Here is a 10383-nt window from a genome sequence, read left to right as displayed (position 1 = left end):
CGCGCACCTAGAAAGTCCACGTTGAAGCTTTCAGGCCGGGCGCGCGCCGGCGCCGCCACCGGCGACTGCGGCTGCGCAGAGGACTTTCAACATGGCTCTGAGGCGGAAAAAAAGAAATATAAAGAAGTGAAAAGCGCGTGCTATCATCGTCCTATAGGAGATACAGGATAACACAGGAGAGAGCGAAGCGGCATTTGTCAAAGGATGGCGGTACTTTTCTTATATAGGGATTTTAGCCGATTTTGGTTCGCAGCGCACCTAGCGGGTATGTGGAATCTACACAAACTCGGAGATTAGACCGCATAAAAACAAATCTCGAAGGCTATCTTCTGGTGATTAGAAAAATTGAACGGCCTCCAAGATTGCTTTCGTGCGAGTGCTCGTCCCAGAGGCTATATTTCGATTTTTTTAAGTGTTGCTTGCATGCATCGAGTAGCTTCGTGTAAGCTGTGCCGCCAGAGCAGCAAGCACACGATGCCACTGTGTGTTTATGCAGACATTTTAAATAAACATGACAAGTGTTGGAAGAGACGAAACATTTTTTTCAAGTCATATTCTCAGCAAGCACATGCACACTTTTTTTTTCCCGCAACGTTCGATGAACGCAAGCACTAAAAGATGGTTGCACTGCAAAGTGCAAGACATGCCAATACAGGTGCCATATGTTGAGAATAAATTTCACAAAAGGAATAAACAGGTGATATTATGAAACCACACAGAACAGTAAAACTGCAGAAGAACAGCATTAGCATTAAAGAGGAAAACACGCTCGTTCTTTGAAGCCTAACCTATATTATTAAGTGGTAGTTTCAGACTGCATAGCAACAAGGAATTGAAGGCTGCTCACTGCAAGTTGTCAGCCAGCCACGCTCTCTCCTGTCCTGCCGTTGTCACTGCACCACACAACACAGCAGTAATTCCCGTAGTACTTGACAACCAACGGCGTGACCTGAAAAAAAAAAAAAGTGTTGGTTATGTCTTCTCTCCCGCCCTCGCACAAATTTGCACCTACGCACTTCACATCGCCCTTTCGCGAAAAGCGTCACAATTGCCGCAGCTAAAACAAACAAGGAAGCAACCTTGGGTGTCATGCATGCACTACTGAGGCTGGAGTCTTTAGTCAGAATACGTCGTAGCCACAGCTTACAAACATGCTTCTCAATTCGCAAGTTATATCTCTAATTGCGCTCGTAACAATGGTTTCAAGCCATCTGCGCACGCCACGAATAACTATCCTAAGCATAACTGCATGCTTTCACACAATTGCACACACATGCATTGAATTCAGATTACGTATACCGGCGCGTGCCGACTCACTTTCTCGCGCCAAGAAACGATTTTCTCGCAAACGTGCTGCACAGCATTCCAAATTGCTGTTTCTTACATAATGTGAAGCAATCCACGAACATCATGCGCGAAGTGAAGAACACAAAAAAGCTCTCTGCTCCGACAGCACAACTTACGGCTGAAGTGCCAAATACATAAGCAATTTGCAAAGTAATGAAGGGAAAAACCCAGGTGAAAATTTCCAACTGGGATCCAACTGGGATCAGCTGGGATGAACTGGTTCCAGCTGGAAACCAACTGGTCCCAGTTACACACCAATTGGTCCCAGTTGGAAAGCAACTGGGTAGCAACTGGTTCCAGCTGGGATACAACTGGAACAATTTCCAGTTATACTGGGAGTGACTGGACCCAGTTGGGATCCAACTGGAACTTTGACCAGTTGTACTGGAATCAACTGGTTCCAGTTGGATTCCAACTGGAACATTGACCAGTTGTACTGGTAGCAACTGGTTCCAGTTTGGATCCTAATGAAATGGTGACAGAAGTTTAACTGAAAGCAAGTAACATGCAGTGCTTGCTAAGACAGCAGCAGCTAGTCTATATAGTTATACTGAGTAATTATGTTTGGCAGTTTGAGCAACCCTAGCAAAAATTCTAATAGAAGTTTGTAATAATTAGCCTAATACAGTTTTGTATTAGGACGTGTATAAGTTTTGTATTAGCTAGACCAATTGACAGAAATGTCTATTAGTCGTACTGATTTACCTGTAAGAACAATGGCCCTGTGTATTGTACTTATTAGTCTTACACAATCAGTGTTGCATGTCTACTAGTTTCTCCATTAGACTAATGGTTCTATTGGCCTTATGCTGATTGTTGCTGGTTTGATACAACATGTATTGCTGGATTCCGCAGCTCTTGTTTGCTGGTGAAAGTTAATTGATAAAAAATTAGACTAGCGGACCGCTTGCTTGCATGGAGAGGCACGTGTTTCTAATTAATCACGGAATAATTAAAAATTCTGCTGTACAATTGTGCAGCAGATTGCGTTCGTACGTTTCCATTAGTTTCAGCGCACTAAGCTAGAAATGGCCATCTCAGCGACATACACAAAAGCGACGTGCGCCTACATGGTCTTGCCAATTTCGCTTCACTGAACCTCGTCGCGATGAGCCGTTGAGTTGGGTCGCTAATGTTTACAGTACAGCGAATACCTCCCCACAAAAAAAAGGGGGAAAACCGAACAACCAGTCGTAATCTGCAAGGCAGATCGCGGTGCCCGGTCAGCTTACGAACGACGCTGCAATAGCAGCAACCATATTTGTTTGCGGCTGAAGTTTCATCAGTGTCGTATTTTCTGTTGAAGTGCGCATAAAGTAAATGTTAAACTTTTAATCTAAATTGCTAACTTGATACCGCATATAAAGGCCGTAATATTTATTAACATCAAAGAGCAGTAGCGCAGAGAAGGGAACACGGCTGGCAGGAAAGACATAAAACTGCGACCGTAGTCAGCCGTAGTTGCGCACAGCACGTGTGCAAGAACGTAATGAAGGCCTTCTTACCAAGCAGCAGCCAAGCAGACAGACGTTCTGGCAGACGACCCCAGCAAAGACCACACAGACGTTATCGCACATCTTTTGTAGCGTCGCCTTGCCTGATCACACCATGGCCGATATTTTGTAGCAACGCGTTATTCTACTAGTCTTATCATCCACCGCTCACGGCCGGCTGATCCCGTTGATAACGTCTACGTCTACAGCCACATAGACAAGTAGACGTATAGTGCACTAGAAAAGTTACTACAGCAGATAACTAGTACGCGCGTTCCCTTGGAGACAGGGAGTGTTGTATTGCCCTTTTGCGAGCGGCATGAAGCTGCGTAGCTCGGCCGCTTGGAGTGGCCAACTCTAATTGTAATCCGTATGTTACTCTATGATGGTGTGATCAGGCAAGGCGACGCTACAAAAGATGTGCGATAACGTCTGCGTGGTCTTTGCTGGGTTCGCCTGCCAGAACGTGTCTGTCTGCTTGGCTGCTGCTTGGTAAGAAGGCCTTCATCACGTTCTTTTTTCTCTTCATTACTTTGCAAATTGCTTATGTATTTGACACTTCAGCCGTAAGTTAACATTTGTCGCATTGTGCTGTTCGGCGCAGAGAGCTTTTTGTGTTCTTCACTTCGCGCATGATGTTCGTGGATTGCTTCACATTATGTAAGAAACAGCAATTTGGAATGCTGCGGAGCACGTTTGCGAGAAAATCGTTTCTGGGCGCGAGAAAGTGAGTCGGCACATGCCCGTATACGTAGTCTGAATTTAATGCACGTGTGTTGAAATTATGTTAAAGAATGCAGTTATGCTTAGGATCGTTATTCCTGGCGTGCGCAGATTGCTTGAAGCCTTTGTTACGAGCGCAATTAGAGAGAACTTGCGAATTGAGAAGAATGTTTGTAAGCTGCTACGACGTATTCTGAATAAACACTCCTGCCTCAGTGGCGCATGCATGGCACCGAAGGTTGCTTTTTTTTATTAGCTGCGACAATTGCTCGTGACGCTTTTCGCAAAAGGGCCATCTGAAGTGCGTAAGTGAAAATTTGTGCGAAGGCGGGAGAGAAGACATAACCAATACTTTTTTTTTCAGGTCATGCCGACCATAGTCAAGTACTACGGGAATTACTGCTGTGTTGCGAGGTGGAGTAACAACGGCAGGACAGGGAGAGAGCGTCGTTGACTGACAACTGCAGTGCGCAGCCTTCTTTCCTTGGTTGCTATGCAGCCCGAAACTACCACTTAAAAGAAAGGTTAGGCTTCAAAATATTCTAGTACACTCTAGCCATAATATAGCCTCTGGGACGAGCACTCGCACGGAAGTAATCTTGGAGGCCGTGTACATTTTCTAATCGCCAGAAACAACCTTCGAGATTAGTTTTCTTGCGGTCCCAATCTCTGAGTCTGCGTAGATTCCACACACCCGCTAGGTGCGCTGCGAACCAAAATCGGCCGCAGGGGCCTATGGAAGTGTCCTCGTTTATCCTTGTATGTTACTCTATGACACCATGGCCGATATTTTGTAGCGATGCGTTATTCTTTATGCTAGTCTTATCATCCAGCGCTCACGGCCGGCTGATACCGTTGATAACGTCTACGTCTACAGCCACATAGACAAGTAGACGTATAGTGCACTATAGAAAAGTTACTACAATAGATAAGTAGTACGCGCGTTCCCTTGGAGACAGGGAGTGTTGTATTGCCCTCTAGCGGGCGGCATGAAGCTGCGTAGCTCGGCCGCTTTTAGGCTCGAGTGGCCACTCTTGTAATCCGTATGTTACTCTATGGATAAAGGCTTTACTCGCGGAAACTTCAGCGTGCCCCCTGGTGCGGTCCAAGACACGTGGTCCAAGAGCAGATAGCAGTTCGCTCAAACGGAGCGCACGTTTGCGACTGCGCGTGGCCAGATCTGTTGGTGACAATAGCTGGTATCGCAATTCCGGCTTCTTCACCGCTTGTTCACGCAAAGGGAAAGGAAAACACGGCTCTGATAAGGATGCTGAATGGGCGCGCACGTGTGCGCCCGGCCGTTTTCTATTTCTTTTTTCTAAACGTTGACTGTCGTGACAGACTCATCGAGTGAAAAAATCGAAAAGGAATCAAATAACCCCGCAGGCTTTTTCTGCTTGTTCACCCAAAGGGGGAAAGCAGTGAACGGCTATATGATGCGACGTTAACGGATTGCATATGGCTTGTTAAAGTCGCACGGAATGTAACGCTGCGCGTCGGGCACGCGAATTTTAAATCTTTTTCACTTTCACGCGCACGCCCAAGCATGTCGCACATTTTCCGACAAAAACATCTAAAAAAGTTCTTAAGTTATACGCTCTCAAGGCTTTCACCAAAGTATACTCCGGTGACGCCAGAAGTGGGCTGTTACCACAGCTGAAACACAATAGCATATTTGATTAACCGTACTTCCTGCTACATAATGTTTCCAACAACATCGGTTTAACGTCTTCGCGTAGACCAAGACGTCTATAGCCGTTTGTAGCCGTTCCGAGAAGATTTTAAGACGTTTTGTGTTTCGTGGGATCCAATGGATATTTGTGGTTCACTGGGACTGCGCTTCAAGAAACCACCGGGTTTCCTCCTTTTCGTCTGGTCTACGGAAGCGACGTCATCACTATGCTCGACGTGATGCTTCTGCCAACTTCGTCTGATACGACCGCCCCAGATACAGACGCTTTTGTTCAGCGTGCTGAAGCAGCGCGGCAGCTTGCACGGCAACGAATTCTATCTCGGCAAAGTCAAGACGCTCGTCGATACAACATACGCCACCGAGTCGTAACATACAAGCCAGGAGATGTCGTGTGGTTTTGGACCCCTATATGTCTACGAGGCCGCTGAGAAAAATTATTGCGCCGTTACTTTGGGCCCTACATAGTTTTTCATCGCATAAGTCAAGTCAACTACGAAGTTGTCCCAGCAGAATCATCGCACCAATCGCGTAGACCACGCTCCTCCGACATTTTTCACGTCTCCAGGATGAAGCCCTACCACTCGCGCTGACGCCCGTTCACAAACGTTGTGGTGCGGTGCCTGTGCTCACGTCCGTTGTCTTTTAAATGCAGAGCATTTCTTTAACTCACATGTAGCGTGCGCCGTCCGTCCGCAACAGCTCGAGCACAGGTGCGCCCTCTCCCCCACTCCTAGCTCCTCTCCCGCATCACGCTTGCAGCACATATTGGCGCTGAGCCGTGCTCCCTCAAGGGCTGCAGAAGATAGCGTCAACCTTTCCTTTCCATACGAACCACTTACTACTAAAGCCCCTCAACTTACTACAGCGCGCGAAGCGTCGTAGTTGAGTCGCGCTCCGGCGCTGCAAGCACCGTAGCAACAGCAGGTGCTGGCGTGATAGCGCGCCCTCTCTCCACCCCATCTCTAACGCGCGCGCTAGGAATATAAAGCGGGCTGGCGCGGGCTCCACTCGTCAACTCCTGCGCTCTCTTCTCTTGCGTTCGTCGGCGGTCGCAGTTGATAAGGGATGGAAGCAAGACCTTCAACTAGTACCTCGACGCAATCCAACATCAGCGCCGAAGCACCAGTTCAAGACATCGTACCATCGTCTTCGTCCACGGCGGCAGAAGACAAGGCGGCGAGGCGGCGCTCTGCCGACGCCGAACTTTGTGAACGAGAAACCGCGGCCAGGCGTCAACGTCGACAAGCGGATCCCGAGCAGCGTGCACGAGAAGCCGCGGGCAGGCGTCAGCGTCGGGCCGCGGACCCCGCGCGGCGTACGGGAACGAGAGGCGGCGGCGAGCAAGCGTCGTCGTCTGGAGGCCGCCGCCGCGGAGCCCGTCGCCCCGGAGGGCGCTGGCGCGGAAGCCGTCGGGCAACGTCAACGGGACTTTGGGGGTGCCGACGCGCGCTTCAAACGCGAGTTCCTGGACCGGAGCTTCGGGCACAGTGATGCCAATAAAATAATAACAACTTTACGTTACCTACTTACGATTCTCTCTTCTCTCTCAACCCAGACCACCACCACCACCACCACACCATCACCACCACACCAACAACACCATCACCACGGAACCCCACTATGCTCTGCATTTACACGTGTCCCTCGCGCGGGGGCATGCGACGGAGCTTTTTTTTTTTCATTTCTTTTATTTTCTCCCTGTGTTTTTAACCCGTCATCCACTTTCGTGGCTTAACTTTCACTGTTCTTTCGTGCAGTAGCATCGAGACGCTGCCTCATTTTTTTTTTTTTTTTGGAGGGAGGGGTAATGCCACGCGTTAATAACGCTAGAGGACGAGGACGAAGAAGTGTTGTTGGCTGCTGCGGCCGATGTTTTGAGGCAACAATAACAACAACAACAAACAGCCGTTCGCTCGGAACTGACTGCCTGCCTTTTCCTCTCGCGACAATATGAAGCATGGTGAGGCTATGCGAAAAGAGGTTCATTCGGCTGATCGACTAGTAAAATTTGACCAACTATGTAGCTAAAGTTAGCTATGTATTTTTTACGTATTAATTCATTGAATTATAGCAAACAACACAGCACATTCAGTTGTCCTGTATGAAAATACATGAAACGCATGCCTGTTAACAGAAACTTTGACGGCGTCTTGTTCCACTGCGAAATTTTCCAATTTTTTCTTGCTGCAAGCGCCTGAAACAATGACAGTTTTTGCGCACTCAAAACAGCATGCGTATAGTATAACGATTTTGATCGCGTTACCCTATTCGTGCAACTTAACGCAATTTTGGCCCGCTATTTTTTTTAGTATTGCCGGCATTTTAGTTTTACCCCCTTGAGGAGACACTCCTGACGGCCGGCTGACAAACCACGCGTTAAATTCGAAACTACGCTTTGAAGAAAAAATTGCACCATCTTCCCGGGGAGTAGAAAAACCCTGAGTAGTATACGAAGTAGCCATGGGGTCGACTCAAGGTAGTTTTATCAGCTGTATAAACTTGGACATGCAGCAGCACCAGCAACGCGCAGAACTGTTGTCGACGCCGTCGGCGTTATGCCCGCGTTCGCACCGAACGCGCGCGGCGTTGGTGACTATTGGCGGTGCCTCTGGGGCGCCTACCGTCGCGCCTCTAACCTAAGCTGCTTCGCATTATCGCGCGCGGAGCCGCAGGTGTTGCCATTCGTTGCGCAATCCGGAGAGGAGGAATGCCGAGAGGAGAGCAGATGAGACAAAGAGAGGAGGGGGAGGAGAGAAGACAAGGAGAGGAGGATGCTCAGTAGGGGTGTGGACGCCGCACGGCGGATGGATGGATGGAGGGACGAAGGGAGTGACATGGCCCCGACCATAAGCTGCTTCGCATCTAAAGAAAACACCGCATATCCACGGGGTGAATGGTGATGAGTGGGCGAAGCTCCGGAGGGAATCATCGGTAAACCGTGAATCTTCCGTGTAATTCGCCCAGTCTCGCCGCACTAAATCGAACGATTGACTTCCACAAATGACACGCGCCATATGTGACGTCATTCCTATTTTATAACAGCGCCCTTCATTATATTTGCACCATCTCCCGCTTAAGGGGACGCGAGCACAAACGCGTTAGAAACGTGCAGCACTCTCTAGTAAGGGGGAGAGGCCACAGCGTCTTACGCAGCCGTTTACACATGCCGGAACGTGCACCGCGTTTGCCGACGCCATCACATGACGGCTGAGAGAGTATAACCCCCGTTATCATAAACGCTCCTCGACTTGAACTTGACTTGCCACCGCCTTCAACGCGTTTCGAACGCGCTGCCCAAGGCGGTGGCAAGTCAAGTTCAAGTCGAGGAGCGTTTATGAATACGGGGGTAAGGTGGAGAGGCCACAGCGTCTTACACCAGCTTCTTACACGGGCCGTGTAACGCGCTAGCACAAACGCGTTAGAAACGCGCAGTCTTTCGTTAATGTTGGGCATTTATTGTCATCCTGGTGCGGGTGTCCTATGTGCGCTTCGTGGCGTAGTGGCTAGCGCCGCGCGTTCGGAAGCGAGGGGTCCCTGGTTCAATTCCGCGCTACGGGCACAACTTTCGGAATTTTTTTTTCATAAAAGTAGACGTGGCTACCTACTACGACGACGACGACGACTACTACTACATACTACGGAGGGACAGACCCACACCCTAAGGAGCTTCGCCCCTAAAACGCAGCATTTTCTCCACCAAAACCGAGAGTTGCGGGATAACGGCACGCCGCACACTCGGAGGCCATGCAAGTTTGTTGTATTAGTAAACATCCAACGCTTCGGGGAAAATCAAGCGCTTTAGTAACTTTCATACTCATCTATTCTATCTTACCCCGAGTATCGCTACCGTCATGCAAGTCTACTTTCCACCTAGATGCAGAATTTGTGTAGTATTAACATTCTGCAGTACTGCATTCATTGTGTTGCTTGTATTACACTGTTTGTATATTCGCTCTTAGTATTGTGAATTATCCCACCCTGTAACAACCCGAAAGGGCTCACAGTATTGAAAATAAATAATAAATAAAGTACTCTTCGTCCAGTTACGAACCCGCCGCGTAATGCCAACCAGGTTACAATAAGAATTCAACCGCTACCGCACAGCGCGAGAGCTTTCAGCCTCGCTTAAATCCCATCGACCATAGGGATGAATTGCTATGTTGGGATGAGTTCTCTTACGAGACCGCAGTGGCAAGTCACATCCTTTGACCTTCAAACTAGTACAACGTAGCGATGTACTTTTTGCGTATTAAATTCATTGAATTATCGCAAAAGGACAGCCCACATTAAGTTTTGCGGTATGCAAATGCATAAGTTACATGCCCTTTAACAGAAACTTCGACGGCGTCTTGTTCCACTGCGAAATTTCTTCAATTTCTTTTGCTGTTAGCGCCGGAAACAACGACGTTTCTTGCGCACTCGAAAACGGTGCTGCCCTACACATGCATATAATAACACGATTTTGCTCGCATTACCGTTTTCGTAAACTTAACACGATTTTTTTTTTAGTTTTATCACCTTCGAAACAACGTTTCGAACATAAAAGCAACATTTTTTGCACCAGTGTTGAGAGTCGCGAAACAACAGCACGCAGGACTCTCAGAGGCCACGCAAGATTGTTGCACGTAGATGCAAACATGCAATGCTTCGGGGAAAGCTAAGCACTTCAAGCAACTTTAACACTCGTCTATTATTTCTTTCCCCAAGTATCATTATCATTACGGCGCTGTTGCCGTCATGGAATCCGTAATCTTTCTTGCTCTGAGATGTGTACAATTTCGATTAGTCTTGATTAGGCGGGCAGTCGTGTCTCTATCCAATAATGCAGCCGGACCAAGCCTCCACACATTCGCACATTTCCTCATTGATGGGGTAGTGCACGACTCGTTAAAGCAAATCCTCTCAGCGGCAACTCATCGAGTAATAGTGCAACAAATATTTACGTAAGATTCAGAAATGTTGAAACGGCTGTGTCAAGTGTTAAGAGGCTAAATGCGTGGTAAGGGGCCTCGAATTTTGTTTTCTTATTGTAGTTCAGTGGGACATCCTTGCCCAGTTAAACTCGCGTGCTTACAACGCTTGTTTTAACTGTTTCAGGACAAATGCTCGCTGATAGAGTCACACGGC

This window comes from Dermacentor silvarum, chromosome 1 (genome assembly GCF_013339745.2).
Source record: "Dermacentor silvarum isolate Dsil-2018 chromosome 1, BIME_Dsil_1.4, whole genome shotgun sequence".
NCBI lineage: Eukaryota > Metazoa > Arthropoda > Arachnida > Ixodida > Ixodidae > Dermacentor > Dermacentor silvarum.
Note: the sequence above shows the minus strand (reverse complement) of the source record.